Source organism: Phalangium opilio, unplaced genomic scaffold (assembly GCF_054372755.1).
Source record: "Phalangium opilio isolate 3A_F unplaced genomic scaffold, DU_Popi_V2 ptg000070l_1, whole genome shotgun sequence".
Lineage (NCBI taxonomy): Eukaryota > Metazoa > Arthropoda > Arachnida > Opiliones > Phalangiidae > Phalangium > Phalangium opilio.
In genome coordinates this window covers 11,592,499-11,610,925 of record NW_028324182.1, presented here as the reverse complement: position 1 = coordinate 11,610,925, position 18,427 = coordinate 11,592,499, and the positions used below count along the sequence as shown (strand labels likewise).

Here is an 18,427-nt window from a genome sequence, read left to right as displayed (position 1 = left end):
GGCAAGAAGAGGGATGGAACTATTTACCTAAAAAATATATATTTATATAAAAGAGATTAAAAGAACATTTCTAAAGATTTCAAGCTAGTTTAGAAACGACAAAAAAAACATTATGAGAGATTTAAAATTTTAAATAGTTCTAGGAATATTTTCTTCTATGAAAATAACTCCTTTAAAGTTTCGAAGAAGACAAAATGAAACAGATATAATTTCTGTATTTGCATAATAACAGGAACCAAAATAAAAAAAAACTTTATTTACATTCTGATTCATGAATATTTATTGGCGAAATTTTGAATTCTGAGGCAAGGAGTGTGTTAAGTTAAGATAGAACAAAATAAGTTGCCTATATACAAGCATAGGAAACGGATAAGTTAGGCTTAGCGAGAAATTTAACCAACCAACTACACTTTCACTTGAAAAGAAAACCAGAAAAATACAAAATCTAATCCTTTTCTAAAGAAAAAAAATATATATATAAATCAAATACACACTCCCAACTATAAAGGGCTTCGTATACCGAGGTTTCTTACGTGGTATAAGAAAAAAAATAACATCACGGATACTTAATGTCCAAAATGAACTCCGAAAAGAAGAAGAAAAAAAAGTTTCTTAAATTCTTTTTTCTCTATAGCTATCCCTTAAAAAGTGTACGAAATAGCCACGCGTAGAGCGCGTTCCATGCACCGAAAATGTGTGGAGCAAAAGAAAAACCAGTTTTTCTTCTCAACCGCTACCCCATATTCCTTCCTTTCCTTCTAGCCAAGGCTTAAAGGGACTGCAAAGAAGGCATCGGCGAGTGGGTAAAAATTATTTGAAATACGTCACAGACATCACGTGATGCCAAGATACAAAGGCTCCTCATGAAGTGGAACTGGACACCTAGTCCTTGTTTTTCGCGAGATTGCAGCGCCAATTCCATGAAGTGGTAGTTTTCGAAACAAAACGAACTAAGCTTCTTTGAACCACGCCTCTCCTCGGTCACGTGCCTCTGACGTATTTCAAATCATTTTTACCCACCCGCCGATGCCTTCTTTACAGTCCCTTTAACGTCTAGTGTCTATATATATACAGGTATATAAAAAAAACTTTTTACGTAATATTCCTAGCGATCTTGAAGTCGTTACGTAAGTAACCTAGCCATGGAGGATGAAAAATAAGAACTTGGGGTGGCTAGAAATAAGAAAACACTAAGGGATGAAAAACAGGTTTTTCACGTGTCTGGTGGAACTTGCATGGATTGAGGTTGAACTCGTCACAAAAATAACATATACTCCATTCTTAAAACCATTAGATTTTATACTAAAAACTTAGGGTGTCTTTATGGAAGAAGTTCCTACTTCCAAGGATGAATTTTTGAGTATAGCCAAAGTCAAGTCTAACTCGAAATAAGAGAAAAATATTTTTTGGGCGTTGTTTACTTGAGGCAAACCACCATCGAACGAGATGGAAGCCATGCTGCATGCTTCTTGGAGGAGAAATAAGAATCAAGTTCAGGTCGAACGAGTTCATGTATATGAGGGTAGAGCTATTACGTTGAGAAAACTAGTTTATATCCATCCAACTACCTGAGTCTTACAATTTAATAACAACAGTTTAAATAAAAAAAAAACCTTTGATGAAAAAATTTAAAGGTAATTAATAAAGAAAGAAAGATATTTCAATTTGGATTTATAAAGATGTATTTAGAAGTGACAGTCTATAGGGGATTTCTAGGTGACTGAGTCAGTCAGTCAGTCGCGTTGTTTAATTTTAATTTTAATGGGTTAATTTATTTTATTAGTGATCAAATCAATATATTTTTTCTTTTATTTACTAAATATCTTAAGTACTAGATGGTCACCATAAATAAGTTCTTTTTAATCCCATTGCTATTTGGGGAAAGATACTAAAACTTTCTGCATGACGCCATAAATATTTTGAACTATGCATTGTTTAAACAGGATACATAATAAACTAAGTCGACTTACCTATTAATAAACTAAACTATTAAACAGATTTGAAATTACTTTTAGTCATCGACTTACTCCTTAAATATTTTAACTGTTAAAGTATACTACACTGTATACCTTTTAATATCTAGCACTAGAAAGTCAACCAGAATTATTTATACAGAGTAGCTTTGTATGTTATTACTGGCAACCATTAGCGAAGTACGGGGAATTTTGTTAGTATTTAATAAATAAAGATATCTCCCTCGAAAAACTTTTCATCCAAATGAAAACTAATAATGAATAAGTAGGGGTTAGAATAATGACGAGTGACGGAAAGTACACATAAAATTCAAAGTAGAAATTAACATAGGATATAGGGGGGGGGTCGAAATGATTCCAAGTATAGCTGTATGCATCCTTGAAATTAAAATTTGATAATTTTGCTTGTTACAAAATATATTCTTTTTCTGTATTTAGTAGGTAGTATGTATTCACAAAATATATTCTAACAGACTAATAACTCTTGTATAGCTCGCGTCACCCTGAAGGCGGGGGGGGGGGGCTACTTTTAGAAACAAAACTGAGAGGCTGCTAGAATTTTAATATTACTTGAAAATGGGAGAATTTCTCGTCACTAGAAAAGGGGTGCTCGCGTAAACTCTTTAACACATACAGAGCACACCCGATGTCGGTGACAGATTTATCGAGGGACATTATTGCTTTGTCAATAGCTAAGCCTAACCAAAACTCTTCCCTCAAAATTTTTGGGTTAAAATAAAAGGGGCGGGGAAGGAGAAAACAGGGCCCGTTTTCCCTGAAAATGAAAACTAAAAGAGAGAGAAAAGTTTTAAATTTTCATGGGGGAAATGGAGGACCAGCACCTAATCGATATTCTAGGTAATTAGACATTGAGGTGTTGCCAAAGCCGAAGGAGAGGAAGGAGGTTTTGTAGAAACCTTTGGTGGTCGATAAAAACTGCTGAGAAAAGTTTACGGTCGATGAAACAGAGTATAACATACGGGAATAAGGGATACGGGTGCGCGTTTCACCTTGATTAGTTTACGTGGAATTCAAACAACGAATTAGCTAAATTGTTTCGTTACTTTGTTCGTAAGGGCTTAAGGGATACTTGTTGTTGTCGTAACTTGTTTCTCAGAAAAGGGTTAAGTATATAGCAACTCTCTCCGATTTCCTCTCCGTCATACTACCTTAAATACCGATGAAAAAAAACTTCTTGTTCTATCAAAGGTATAGATGACTGAAGAGCTATTATATCAATTGTTATTAGACAACGCAATGTACACTTCTGATAACAAAAGCCGAATAAAAACAAGATCTCTTCTTTTGAAAAGAAATCATCTATACGAAACGAGGGGCATAAAAAATGTAATCCTCTTCCATACCAAAAGAGAAAACAACAAAATGCTCAATCGAGTAATTAATTATACGGGCGCATAAAAGACAGACGGTCCTGGTAAGATTTTCTAAAGGGAGAGAGAGAGAGTGAGTGGTTTTAAGAAAAATACTAAAAAAATAAGGAGAAAAGAGGGGGAAGGGCGATTAATTTGATCGATATTCGTTCTTCTTTCGATTAACAACGCGAACGTGGACGAACAAACGCGATGGAATTAATCACTGTGTTCGCTTCAGCCCCTTTTCTTCTTTCTTTCTTAAAATCTAGAGTATAAATTTGCCAGAGAAGTTATCATAAAACAATTTTTATCCAACTCAAAAATATTTTGGCTACGAAATAAAAATTGTTTCACATTCCTATTTCAAATTTTTACTAATACCTCGCGAGATCTTTCGATATTAAATCGATCCTGAAGACGAACAACTGTTGAGGAATGAATTACATTCCTTAATAATTTAAAACTTCAGTTTAACATATTTCTAACGGAGCTAAGATCAATCTAGCAGAAATTGAGATGCTAGACCACAAAAACCAGGAATTAAAATAAAAAAAATAAAGAAATAAAATAAAAACCGATCATTTCTTTTATGAGATTGATACGCTAGACTAACTTAACAGATATACCTACCTAAATCGGATAGTTCAATGCCAATCTCCCAAATTTCCCAGTAAAATCTACGTTTAAATGACCCCCATTAAAATTGCAAAACTATTTAAAACGAAAATTTAAAAAAACGGTATACAATATATGAGATAGAACCTTGCAAATATAAGAAACTCCAACATGATATATTTTTATCCTTTCGTTTCGAGCACTTGTTGACTGTATGTATACTTAAAAAGATTAAAAACCTAGCTTCCTTAGAGAAATAAAGCATACCACTTTACAAAGATTTAAAAACATTATGGTCAAATGGAAATAGAATCAAAAAGGATTGTTGAAAGACACGTGCGTGTCGCGTTCTAAGAAATAATAAAAAAATACAGGAAAAAAATAAAGGTAGTCAAGCTCTGAACCAAACTAAATGGATTAAATTAACAAGAACATGCGATTTTTGTTCTCTCTCTTTTTCCTCAGTCAATCGTTAAAAGTCTAACCCCTCGCGGTTCGCTTCTCAGTTTAACAGTCGTGTACGACACGTTAGCTATACAGTCGGAAAATAAATGATATATCGACGTACAATAGAGAAAAGAATGGTCTTTTTCAAATATACTCTCGGTTTGTTACGAATATCACGGTTTTGTCACATAAAAAAGTTTTCGGACAAATATTTCCCCTGTTTGTTTACTCCTTGTTGCGTCTTTATTCGTTTTGGGCAGCGTTGATACGTCTATGAATTAAGCTTCCATGATCCATTGACAAAGGCTCAAGTTTCAGAATGCAAGACGGTAATCAAATATTCGAAAATCAGTCGAGAATATTTACCATTAAACTATCATTTAATCCAATTTAATTTAATGTAAACAATGTATATTTACCGCCTTAAATCACAATTTAAATCATACGGAATTTAAACTATCAAATAGTTACTTTGGAGTTAGCAACAGTTTCGAGCGCCTATATACGATTAAATTATCCCCGGTTATTAATTAATCATTGAAATTATAATGACATACAAGACTCGGAAGGAATCTTTTATCCATTTTACTTCTCCCCTTGTTTTGGAAAACAGTCAATATAATAATATCCTTAATGTCTAATAATCCTGAAAATGGAAACCCGACAACGGGAGAGAAGCGAGCTATAGGAGCCTTATACTACAGAAGGAAACGTTTTACCCCAAACTTATAAAACTATTAAACCCCTCCGCTAATCAAACACGATGAAAATTAATTACCGTTGTTTAAAGCTTGCCCGGAAAATTTTGCGTTTGCAAAGTCGAAATGGAAACTGTTTCGGTATAATACAATTTTGAGTATAAAACTGACACCCCGGCTCTTTCCTTCGAAACAAAGTTAAGCCTCGGATGAAGCTATAATTCCATTTTCTCCATTCTCTCAGCCTCATTTCGCCTTTCTCGAACAAACTCCACTTTAAAACTAACGCGTATACCGTCCCAAGTGAAGATTACAACGAACGTAAGCCTAACGGGCTAACGTAAATCTCCAATTTTTGATGCGCGGATGGAAGTAAAGTGTAAGTTGAATCTAGGTGGATTTTCTAATTGAATTAGCCTGACGGTAGGAGTAAGGAGGCGTAAAAGGCTTAACGTAATCTCCCGGCTTTAAATTACCGGCCAGTCTCCTTGTAAATTAGTTATATTATAAGACGATTATTTAAACTTTCACGCAATAAGAGAAGCCAAGGCCTAGTAGCATCCATAATTTCCAGACTTCTGGTATAACTTCTAGGCTTCAGTTAAGAACATTAAGTCTTTATTCCGTTTATAGCACGAGTCAAAACTCAAAACGCGAGACTAGCAAAGTCACAACATGACAAGCAAGCCGACCGAACAGGGGAGTAGGAGACCTAAATTTCGCAACCTCTGAAAGGACATGCAGTAATATTACCTTGTACTTTACAGCCCCCATGGTTTAACCATTATCCAAAATGATAAACTCGTCCCGTTTGTTTACAAACTAACGATTAACTTTGGACAAGAGACGCCAAGCGGAATCATAGGAAGAAAGGGGGGGGGGGAGAGGGGCTAGAGAGACACCGTAAAATAAAGGTATAGTTAAATAGATTTACGAAAGCTATGGAGAAAATTGGCCATAAAAAAGGTATATATATATATACTAATAATCCTATTATAAAGCCCCAAATGATGTCTGGCAAACATTTTAGCGTGTTTAACCTATAATTATTTAAATATTTATGGTGATTAAAATTGTCGTTAATTAACCTTTATTGAACGCCAAGGCTTAGTACTTCGTTTATAATTTAAAATTCCAGTGGGTGAAACATTAACTTTGGTCTTTTCAATCTTGTTTTTGTTTCATTTTGTAGCGTAGCCAAGTCAAAAAAAAAAAAAACATTTATCACGCTTTAACGCTTTTAATTCCGATTCTGTCACAATTCGACGAAGGAAATTTACCATTTCTGTTATTTTATTATTTTAATTTTTTTTTTAAAACAAGTTAAACTGAAACGTAATTTAGTATCTTTCTTTTAAATCGTTCCTGACTTTAAAAACAGAACTCTAGGTTCCCACCGCCCCCTTTTTTTACCTTCTCGGGGGAAATTAAAACTGAAAGATTAATTATGTAATTAACCTTTTAGTTATTGCAAAGAAAATGGTAGAAAAAATCATCCACAGTCACATAAACAAAAGAAGTTTGGGTATATTATGAAAAAGAGAATTAAAAATGGTACGCCTTTTTTTTCTCTAGCAACAGCTTATCAAATAAAAATAAAAAAAAATAGTCCCCTATGTGTTACTCTTCTCTCGTCTTTCTTTTCCAAAAATAAACTCAATTAAAACCTGTTCAAAGAAAGTAAGGGAGGTGGGAAAGGGGAGGGGTAAAGGTATTCAAGTCACAAGTTCTAAAATTTAATTTAGAAAAGAGTAGAAACTGTGTCGATTAAATACAAAAGTAATCAAGCGAAAACCTTTCCTTTCTCTATCATAGAGCCCGCAATTACCTTCAAACCATAATAAGCCTTGGCCAAACATCTAAAAGTCCTTTAACGTTAGAAGTTGGAATCTCCAAATTGATGGTTGATTCACCAACCAGTCTTTGAAACCTTAAGTGCGAGGGGGAAACCACTAAGAAAATTTTGTACACCTGATTTCAGATTTCAAATGACTTCAATTGAACTATCAAAGACTTCATTCGACTTCAAAGACTTCACTAACTGTATTTGATTTCAGATGACTTCAATAAAATTTATAAAGACTTCAAGGGACTTCAATATAATTTATAAAGACTTCAAGTGACTTCAATACAATTTATGAAGACTTCAAGTGACTTCAATATAATTTAGAGACTTCAAGTGACTTCATTACATTTTATAGACTTCAAGTGACTTCAATAGAATTTGTAAAGACTTCTAGTGACTTCAACATAATTTAAAGACTTCTAGTGACTTCAACATAATTTAAAGACTTCAAGTGACTTCAATAGAATTTATAGACTAAAGCCGATTTCTATTTTTTTCTCAAGACTTCATTAAATTGTAATAATTAAAAAATATCTATGTACTTCGCTATTAAGTACTAAGGTGCAGAGCAACCGAAAGCAATTATCTATGCAGAATTATATCAAGAATTAATTTACTATAAGAATGCCTAAGTCACTAGATTTTACGCTTCTACTCTTACGCCAGTGTTAGTGGACAAGTAAGCCCCACCCCTTTCATGTCCCTCATTGCTCTGCGCTTTCCTATTGGATCCCGCGGGAATAGGTCATACAGACGCGATTGACGTATTCCGAATAGAGAAAGAAAACGTCTAGCAAAGTAAGCAGAAAATGGAGGCTGCCAGCGGTGCTGAAACGGTTAGGGAATGGTTTTTAATTGCCATTAACAAGTTAGTTAAAGGTTTTGAACCTAACTTAATGGATTTTGAATACTTGTCTCTACGTGAAAATCGTTCGTTCTATAATTGTTTCTAAATCGAATCAAGTGTACTATACTTATGATTTCGTGAGTTCCAAAAACCAAACCAAGGCTTAACGAGAAGGTAAAAGAGATAGATGGTGGAAACATAGAGTAAGATAAAATATTAAGTCCCGCCTTCTTTTCCAGCCTCCCCCCACCCATGAGGGGGGATTGTCGACTATCACGCGCGCACCGGACGCCTTTTTAGGCCTTCTTATAGTAAATTCCTTCTTGATTATATGGCGTAGATACAAGCCCGGATAGTATACTGATCCATTTGATCGTCGCTTATGTCTCAAGAATTCTGCGACGTTTCACGCGGGAAAATATGATCACGTGATCGGCCGCTATTTACGGAAAGAAGTTTTTGTCGTGGCATAGCTAACTCAATCACGCCAGTGAGCGCTTGGGCAGTAGTTTTTGCAAGGGGTCGGTCATTCATGAAATCCCGTACGCTACCCGCGAAATCCAACTTAAAAAATCTCATAAAAAATCCGAAATCAATAAAGAAATAACAAAACAGTAAAGAAATCACAAAATCAGTAGAGAAATCACAAAATCAGTAGAGAAATTACAAAATCAGTAAAGATACCACAAAATCAACAAAGAAATCACAAAATCAGTAACGAAATCGCGAAATCCATTACAAAATTCACGAAATCCAAACTCAAAAGAAATCACAAAATCCAACGAAATCAATTGAAATATCCCAAAATCTGCCGAAATCATGGAAAAAATCCGAGGAAATCACGGGAAAAATTGCAAAATCCGTTGGATTTTATCGAATTTTGAAATCAAACAAAATCCGACGAAATCATACGAAATCCGAAGAAATCAAATTGGATTTCGAAATCCCGTACACTTTTTCCAAAACGTCCGACCCCTCAGGTTTTTGAAACTGATTATCGTCTGATTCATACTCGAATTCATAGTTCAGAGAACTAGAAGACACAATTTTTAAATTGGCTGCTTGTATGCTGTATTTAGAAGGTTCCCAATTTAGTTAAATAGTAGTTTAAATTAAGCCAATTAAACTTCGCCACAAACAAAAATATATCGTTTTTACGAATATTCCTTGAAAACGGAATGATTAGCAGCCGACAATAAGTCCAAAAACGAAAAATTTCTGGGGAAGAGTGTCTGGCACAAGAGTCTGGTAGCATTGCACCTCCGAAAACGGCCGAAAATTGACTGGAAAATTTATAGGACATTGTCCACTGTAGTGTGCAGAAATAGTATCACATCTCCATAGTCAAGCTATCAAAACTTCCAAAATTTTATTGGTCAAACTGTCCAGTGACCCCCTTAGTTTTTAACAAAACTATGGCACATTTTAAAATTCCAGTGTCCTGTGCTTATTTCCGGCCCTGATCAAGACTATTGAAGATAAAATTTGAAGAAAAGGAAATTTCCACTTATGAAAGACGGAATTTCAATAGACTTCAAGGGATTTTTCTACCACTTCATTTGACTTCAAGAGATTTCCAACGGACTTCGTATGACTTCTGAGAGACTTCAAGAGATTTCCGAGAGACTTCAAGAGATTTCCGAGAGACTTCAAGAGATTTCCGAGAGACTTCAAGAGATTTCCGAGAGACTTCAAGAGATTTCCGAGAGACTTCAAGAGATTTCCGAGAGACTTCAAGAGATTTCCGAGAGACTTCAAGAGATTTCCGAGAGACTTCAAGAGATTTCCGAGAGACTTCAAGAGATTTCCGAGAGACTTCAAGAGATTTCCGAGAGACTTCAAGAGATTTCCGAGAGACTTCAAGAGATTTCCGAGAGACTTCAAGAGATTTCCGAGAGACTTCAAGAGATTTCCAAGAGACTTCAAGAGATTTCAAAGGGACTTCGTATGACTTCTCTTGACTTCAGAGAGACTTCAAGAGATTTCAAAGGGATTTCGTATGACTTCAAGAGACTTCCGAGAGACTTCGACTGACTTCAAGCGATTTCCAAGGACTTCGCATGACTTCAAGGGATTCTCTAGGGACTTCCTAAGATTTCCGAGATTTCAACTAAACTTTGCGATTTATAGAGACTTCAAAAACAATTTATGGACTTCAATTGTGATTTCAAAAATTTTGTACACCTGATTTCACAAGTGGTTTCCCCCTCGCTTAAGTGTATGTATATAGGTACGTATATACCTAGTTCGCTAATTACATCGTATATATATATATAAGTATATTTAAAATTATAAATACGTATATAATCTTTTGACCCCGTTTGGTCATTTAATTGGCGGGATAGAATTAAAGGGCCCATACAATGTGTTGTAATCAATCTAATACTAATTGCAAATTGAGATAATTTTATTCGATTTCTCAACCTTTGCTTCGATGAACACGTTTTAATGTGAAGTTATATTCACTTTTGCTGCGAATACGTAAGGAGCAGACGTGTTTAAATAAATTACTGTTGTTTCATTACGCAAATCTCGAAAAGAAAAGAAAATACTTTAAAACTTAATGATTTTGATTACTTAATATTAAATTTCTAATGGGATTTAATCATTGCGTATTGCAAAAAACCTATGCAAAATGCTGGGGGTCCTTAGAATTCATTTCACCTAATAACATTACAGTAAATACTTCAAAGTCGGTTGATAACTATACTTCTACTATAATCTTAAAGTTTATTGAATATTATGAGAGAGAATTAACTATAGCGTAAAATCTTTAATCACGTTGATAGCTATAATTATTTTTCACGACCACTATAATTTCTAATTCGACGTTTATTAAAATTTCCATTTGATAGATTAGATTTTTCCAAAAGATAAGGAGAAGGCGTTAACCCCTTTCTCTTTTCCTAATTTTATAAACACCAGGCCCTTAACGTTATAGATTTACTGGGCGGTAATTAAATTTAAATAACTTCCACTTCTAAAGTTGATAAACTCGTTTTTCCAACTGGTTTTCCAGACACGCAATCATGCTTTTAAAACTAGCTAGAAACTTTCACGGTCTTTTGTACTTAACCGTTTTCAAAGTCTTTGATCCTTAATTGGTTAGTTATGGCTCCCATATTTAATAAGAGTTTCGGTATACTCGAAGAACTTAAAAGGAAAAGCTCAGGTAACGTAACATACCTTGAAAGAACGGCCTTTTTCTAAATATAAAAGAAAAAATAGAATAAATGATCTCTTAAACAAAATTATTAGCATTTAATTAACCTTAGAAACGAAGACCACTGCGCCATCCGCCATTGCTTTAGTGTCGTCTGCTAGCCCGAACCTCTTATCCCTACGGGATTGGTCGAATTCTCACAGGCTGAGAGAGGAGGTAAGGGTCCTTGATAGTTTATAAGACTAATTAAATGCTAATTATTTTTTAATAAGAGATCATTTATTTCTTTTTAAATATTTAATTTCTTTTTTATTTAGAAAAAGTCCGTTCTCTAAAAGGTACAATATTATGTCACCTGACTTTTTCCTTTAATAAGCTAAATGGGGAAGAAAAGAAACTTTAAGGAAAAAATAGGCTTAGATGAAACTTGAGGCCCTGAATCTCGATTTTAAGGAATTAATTAAGTCAAAGTGCCAGCTTCTGAAGCGAGCCAGCGAGAGAGAGCTAAACGAGTGAGGCGATGATATACACCGATATCTTGGGCAGATACTAAATTGCTTTTTACCACGCTCCTTACCTTCCTCTAAAACGTTAGATCGGAGCTTATGGTCCTGCATGGTCTTTATTTCCAATTTATGGAATTAAACCGAATCCTCTTTGGTTCGATAATCACATATTCTCCCCCATATTTCGACGATCCAAAATTTATTCGATTCGATTCGTTAGGGATGTTCAAAAATAGGCAGTGAACCTTTACCATTGTGAATTATACCTCCTAAGTAGCGATAGACCAACTCGAAACTCCGAGTGCATGACCTAGTTTAAATATATCTACCTGATACCTGAGGCATTGAAGAAAAGAAATATGCAATGAAATACTGATATTTAACGTCATTTAACTAAAATCAGAAGTGAGATGACTCATCTCACTTCTGCTAAAATATATTAATTCCCCAGGAACGTAGAATAAATTACAATAGTTCCAAACTTCGATCCTAGGAACATGTCCTTAATATTTAAATTTAATCTCGATTTTTAAAGCTATATTCGAAACGTGATATTTTAATTAATAAGCCACCGAGAGCTGCAGGGAACTTTTGAAAAAGTATGGTCGGTTTTCGTCAATGTAAATGCACACATACACCGAAGGTATCGAGGGTGTTGAACAGGCTAGAATCCATTTGGTGAAAATTTTTGAAAGAGATTTAGTATTATTATTATTATTTCTATAGGAATACATTATTTATTGACTAAATAAAGCCTCAGGGACAGATATTTGAATTCGAATCGAAAACGGGGAAAATATGCTAATATTCAGATAGCACCGTCAGAAAGAGATGGAAAAGGGATGCTGCATGGAGAGAGGAGGAGAGAAGGGGTGAAGGGATGAAGTTTGAAAATGAGGCCGAGAAAAGTTTTGGCGCGGAACTTTAGCTTGAATATCTTAACAAAGCCCGGTTTAAAGCCTGACCAACAACGCGTAGGCGCCTATCACTAGCGCTTTGCTTTCGCCTTACCAGCAGAGCCTTAACCTCGGAGGGTTTATTCTTTGAAAAGCTTTATTAAAACCAAGTCTACCAAAGAGATATCGACAAAATTTTACCCGAAGAAAAAGAAAAGCTAACGAAAAAGAAAGAAATAAAATGTAATTTTGCCTTCAGAAAAAGAGAAGATTTTGAATTTTAAATAGAGCTAGCTGTCCAAATTTATAAAATTGAATTTACCCCCGAATTTTCCTGGCGATTTCCTTAAAGGTCAATGTGTTACGCGAAATTATAACCCCGAAAGAAGTGATGACTGCGGACAAATATACTTTTGAAAGCGAAAACTTATTTAAATTGGTCAATTTATACGAAATTTGAAATGAAATTCCATTTTGTTCCATTTCCATTTTAACTCTGAGTAAAATTAGCCCAATTATTGGGGGGGGGGGAATAGTAAGACAAAAGCTGTGCCCAACTTTTACACATCCCAATTTTTAATTATCATATTCTTTGGGGGAAAAAAATTGACATATTAAAAAAAATTGCCAATAAATTAATTATGAATCCCTATAACAGATGTGTAAACGCGTATATGCCTACCATAAGATAAAGCCGCGGTCGACACTTGGATGGTAGAATTCTTTTGATATTACGAGCCAGAGGGTAATATAGGTCGGTCATAATCAATCAAGAAATATGAGACCAATGTCCGGCAGCGTTTGCCATCTTTAAGGTCCAGAGAAAATAAAGAGGGAAAGCTGGCCTTTGCTTAGAAGATAAAAAAAAAGAGAAAAGACTGACTGGCACTCTGTATAATCAGACGGGGATTCATTTCGGATAAACGGAGCTTGGATTGGCGTTCATTGACCATTTTCTTGGAGAAGCAGAAGAAGAAAAAAAATTGCCAGTAAAGAAGAAGATGATGCCAAAAGGGGAGGCGGGATGCTAGACGAGACGCGGCGATCGAGGCATTGGAATAAAAAAAGCTAGCCTTGGGGCGAAGGAGATAGGGATGGTGGGCAATGGTCAATAGTTTCCGACGGCCGGGATCAAAGTTCGCGATCAATAAGGCTTATCTATCCAAGCGGTCAAGAGAAGCTTAACATTTATGGATTACTCGGAAAGCCAATGTACCAACAACCTCTTCCCCCTTCAAAACCAAATAATACCTCTTATCTAAAGGCATCCCTGATCCATAACCGACCCATAATTGTCTACAATCATTAAAAAATGGTTTGGATAAAAGCCAGCTACCCAAAACAAATCAAGGAGGGCAAGACGGCAAGTGCGAACGGGATCCAACTCGGATATACCAGTTTCTCAGTCGACATTCCTTTCGTAATTCGCAATTTACGAATAATAATCGTACGCGCCTATTTCCAAGTAAAACACATTTTCTTAAGAATTTTTTTAAGATGGAAACTTGTACAAAAGGTGGTGAAATACTAGTTTAAAACTATCATTTAAAGGTAAAGGTACACCAACACAATATCTCAAATAGTAAACTGAATTTTTTGAGAACAATAAACGGCAACGTTACAGAGTGAAATAATTAAATTCTGAGATCAGTTACGTGCACCAACCCTGCTCTATGAACATTTTAACTTAAAGACGGAGATGCAAATTTTTCTAACTGGGTTAAAATTCAACTATTCCTTTAAAGTTTAAACCGAGGCCTTCGTCCCAATTTATTAAGGGTTAAAATCTGATTTTACCGCGAAGAAAATTTGACGTCGAACCTGTCGGTTCCCGCCTTTTCCCAGTAAGACACGGTGACACTATCGCACGTGTTTATACGTTTGAAAGCGATCGAGATAGAGCCGATCCACACACACAAATGTCAGCTGGAAAAGGTAACACTTCGTAGGAAGGAAGTCGGAAGGAAATGCCAAAAAAATTTAAAACGAATTTTTGGGGGGCAGATTTTTCTCAACTGTCGACTTTAGGAAAGAACATGACGCCGGTGTATTTATTTTTCAAGGTAGATAGAGTGAAGGGAGATGAGGGGTGGCGGAAGGTATAGAAATCAACCAAGCAAGGAGAAGGGAAAACTATTGTATTCTGGGAAAAGTTTGACTGTAAGACGGGAACACCTACACGGACGGTGACGGCGTGCACTTGGAACCACTAGCTGGCTGGCTGGCTGGCTGGCTCATAGGGGGAGAATGTTTGAATGCGTGATGGTGCATGGAGACCAACCAAGGGTTTCTTGACTCAACGCTATATAGAACGTTCGTTCACACTACCTTTATGAATGAGTAGAAATATCGCGTTGAAACTAGGGATAATACTTGCCTACTGACTGCCTTTAAATATATTCAACATTATTAATTGAACAAGGAAATTGGCCACAGAAAAAAATCTTTTTCTGACGACGTCACGCTTGAATAAGAACACACCCACCCTGCCGTAACAAGAAATATATATATATATATAAAAGTTCCACCATAAACGAGTTTATAACAGGGATAAGCCATTGAGGAGTTTTAAGGATTATTTAAAATAAATCAACATCAACTTCCGTTGCCGATATTTACGGATTTTTTATTAATAATAACGGCTTCCTAAAAATAACTGACGAACAAATAAAATTGGGTGAATTATTGTGTCACTAAAAAGAAGAAGTATAACACAACACACTAACCTATAACTATAATGAAGTTTAAGACAAGAATGAAATTCTTTAACGAAACATTGAAGCGCATCGAGAGATTTGTGTTTAAACACAAATTATTGTTCAAAACTAGCAATTTTAGGTTCGAAAATGACGTAAATGCGTATAATTTTGGTATTATAATTATATACGGAAGGTGCAAATCACATCGGAGCTTTCCTGTTTTCACGTCCTGTCGCTTCAAAATTGATTACGAAAGGGACAAACTTGACAACGGATTAAAAGCGTGATTCCTCGCCCGCATGACTTTGGCTTACACGTATCAAACAATGGTTGTAATTAAGACAACATTTCAGCGTTTCTACATCAATATCTATTTGCGTAATGCACTCACTGACCCACTGTATCCATACATAAATCCCCTTAATGCTGAACTTCTACTACATGCTCATTATGAAAGTTTTTTAAAATACACTGTCAGATGATAAGTTACAATTACTTTCCGAAGGTACAATGTAAATATTTTGACTACATTGTTTATTTCTACGTACCATTACACAATAATCTCAAACTAAGTCATTTGACGGTTAAAAAATAGCAACATGTAATGGCTTTATAGCTATATACTTTCAGCGATAGTCTGTTTAAATATAGTAGACTATTAACTATGACGATTAACATTCGGTTCGATAACTTGCGCAAAACGTCAAGCTACAACATTCAGCGCGTCATAGATTCTAGTAAAGCGACGCCTGTTTAAGTAAGGCAAAAGTCAGTAATGACTAAATAGGAAACTAGAACTGCAAAACCGCGTGTGGTCAATTATAGTCTACTTTTCGATGTACAGCTCAGCATAGAAAACACCCAAAACACTTATATTGTTATTGTACGCTGCGGTATAAGTTGCCTATACGTTTTAGGTTCTCGTCGTTGAATAGGTTCCTGAACTTTGCTTTGGATGCGGGTATGGGTATCATCTAACTTTACTATCTTTCTCATAAGTAAGTTTAGGAAGTACAATATCATTTTATCTGAACGGAGAAAAAGGATCACCCGTTTCCGGCGACAAATGAAAGTCGATATGACATAAGACGCGATGCGATACGAGTCTCGCCGGCAATTCCTACCCCCCGAGTACGTCATGATAAAAAAAAATTTTGGACAGAATACGTTGTACCATAGCATGAAAGGTATTCGACTGGCTTCCAAAAAAATTTAATTTCGAGGAAAAGGGATTTTTATTGAAATACTTTTGAATAAGAAAAAAAGAAATGGTGAACCCGGGCGTATGGAAAAGAAATGCCTTGGCGAAAGAGTGTGCCCACCGATAGTGGAATTGCTTTTCTCCGCTATCTCATAGGACGAATGCAGAAAGGGCAAACGAGGCCTAAGGTTTTTTTATATCATCATTATGGACTATTTTATACCTTCCCAAAAACCAAAAAGCTCAACTCAAAAAGTCACGACTTTAATATACTAAGGCGTATAAAAGTAAATTTGTGAGGCGAAAAGGTTCTAGTATATTTGATATTATCCGAAGATATTTCGTTCGGATAGTAGTAGTAGTAGTACAGATTGCTTGAACTGGAAAATTCGGAAATTCCGACTATAAAATAACGGACTTGCCACGTACCGCCTACATTCAAAATGGAGAACGTTTTAGATCTAATGTCTAGATTTTTACAATCGGATTCTTTTAGAAAATTCTTTTAAAATGAATTTATCAATTCCCCCGTGAATATTGATTGAACTCCACCATGTCATAAATGTGAAAGTGATTAGATAGTTTTCAGAAAAATGGCTACGGAAAGTTCTTCCACGCCTTTTATAAACTTCAGTGCAGTGTTGTCAAGCCCTCTGTGAGTAAAGACTGAAACTGAACTGTTTAGCTTTTTTTTCTAGAATATCTCGAGTCACCATGGGCCTGGCAACACTGGGAGAAAGGCAGAAACTACGCATTGGTGTCAACCACACGTGGAAATTAATTTTGAACGGGTAATCGCAACACCCCAGTACGTCACGTTTGCCTCTACGTTTAGCTCAGTTCAATATTCATGGAGATTTTTTTTTTTTTTGAAGCTCGAAGTAAAACTGGTCGTGGCGCGAAGCTTGTTTTTATAAAGACACACGACTCGCCATGGCATGAACAGTTTAAAGATCAGAATAGTTCGATAAGAGGCGAATAAAAAACGTGGCACGATCACTCTCGGTTCAAATTGAGCCTAAAATGTATTACCATTAACCACACGATAGTGAACGATAAGGGAAAAAATAAGATATGTTCACAGAATATAGTTTCCGATTGTTCACAAAGTTAATCCGATACCATACTATTAAACGTTTTCATAACTTCTACGTAAAAATTATTTAAAAAAACCGGTTTTAAAAACCACCTTTTAAATTATTCAGAGTACGCCAATAAAGTTGTTAAAAAATTAAATTTTGGATAAAAACTAGTTTCCGTCGAATGATTACGACTAGTCACCTATATACTCAAATTCGCAAGCTTGAAACGACCTTATTTTCTTGTTAGAAAACCGGTTTTTTACCTGGCTTTATAAATGGCTTCAAGGTTGGGTCTTACAAAGCCATGCCAATGCCATAGACCTACGACGATACAAAAGAGAAGCCAACCCAGGACGCGCTTATTCATTGCCCCAAAAAAAATAGCCCAGGTGAGGGATATAACATAATGGCCCTACCTTTTTTTTGGAAAGAGAGAACGGTGTTTCGGAACCACCACAGGTAGTCCAATAAGCCTATGTCTGATGTACCATAGAATGTTAGTTGATAAACGGTTAAAATCGAAACTATGCGAACTGCGTCGCGCACTTTTTTTTGCAGTTTTAACCACAATATTTATTAAAATCCAGATAGAATTGCGTTCAAACTACACCCAAGTCGTGTCAGACGGACCCGTTGGAAAGAATCCACAAAATTCGCGGGCTACACCACGATTTGAAACAGGGAAAAGAGAGAGAGAGATTGCGTATAGAGAATACGAGCTACGTCCGTAAAAGACCGCTCCTAGAGCGTGACTGGCTGACTGCTTCCAAGCCGGAAGCGAGCGAGATTCGGATTCGGAGAAGGGAACAGAAAATTGGCCTCCTAGCGAGTGACCCGATAACTTCGAATAAAAATACCTCCATTTTTCAAAGCCGTAAAAACAGGATAATTATGTAAACAATATGATTATGATAATATTCTTCTATATTCTCAACGACCCAGGGCCATATACATTTTATAATCAAATTAAAATTAATTTTAAATAAGTAAGAATTTAGATTCCTTATTCTCTATTTGGAATTTCTTAAAATGCTCATTACGGTGGGTGACTCTTGAGTGTGACACCCTAGGGGCACACGGT

At 35.6% G+C, this 18,427-nt stretch overlaps 1 protein-coding gene across 1 annotated transcript in view; it reads right to left on the bottom strand.

Annotated features, from left to right (window-relative positions):
* The window catches only part of LOC149661640 (cell adhesion molecule Dscam1-like), a 183,565-nt gene extending 165,472 nt beyond the window's left edge, over positions 1 to 18,093 (bottom strand). Inside the window, exon 1 of the mRNA XM_089843202.1 lies at positions 17,763 to 18,093. The gene's annotated coding sequence lies outside the window, so the exon portion shown is untranslated. The remainder of the gene's footprint in view (positions 1 to 17,762) is intronic.
* Positions 18,094 to 18,427: the final 334 nt, after the last annotated feature.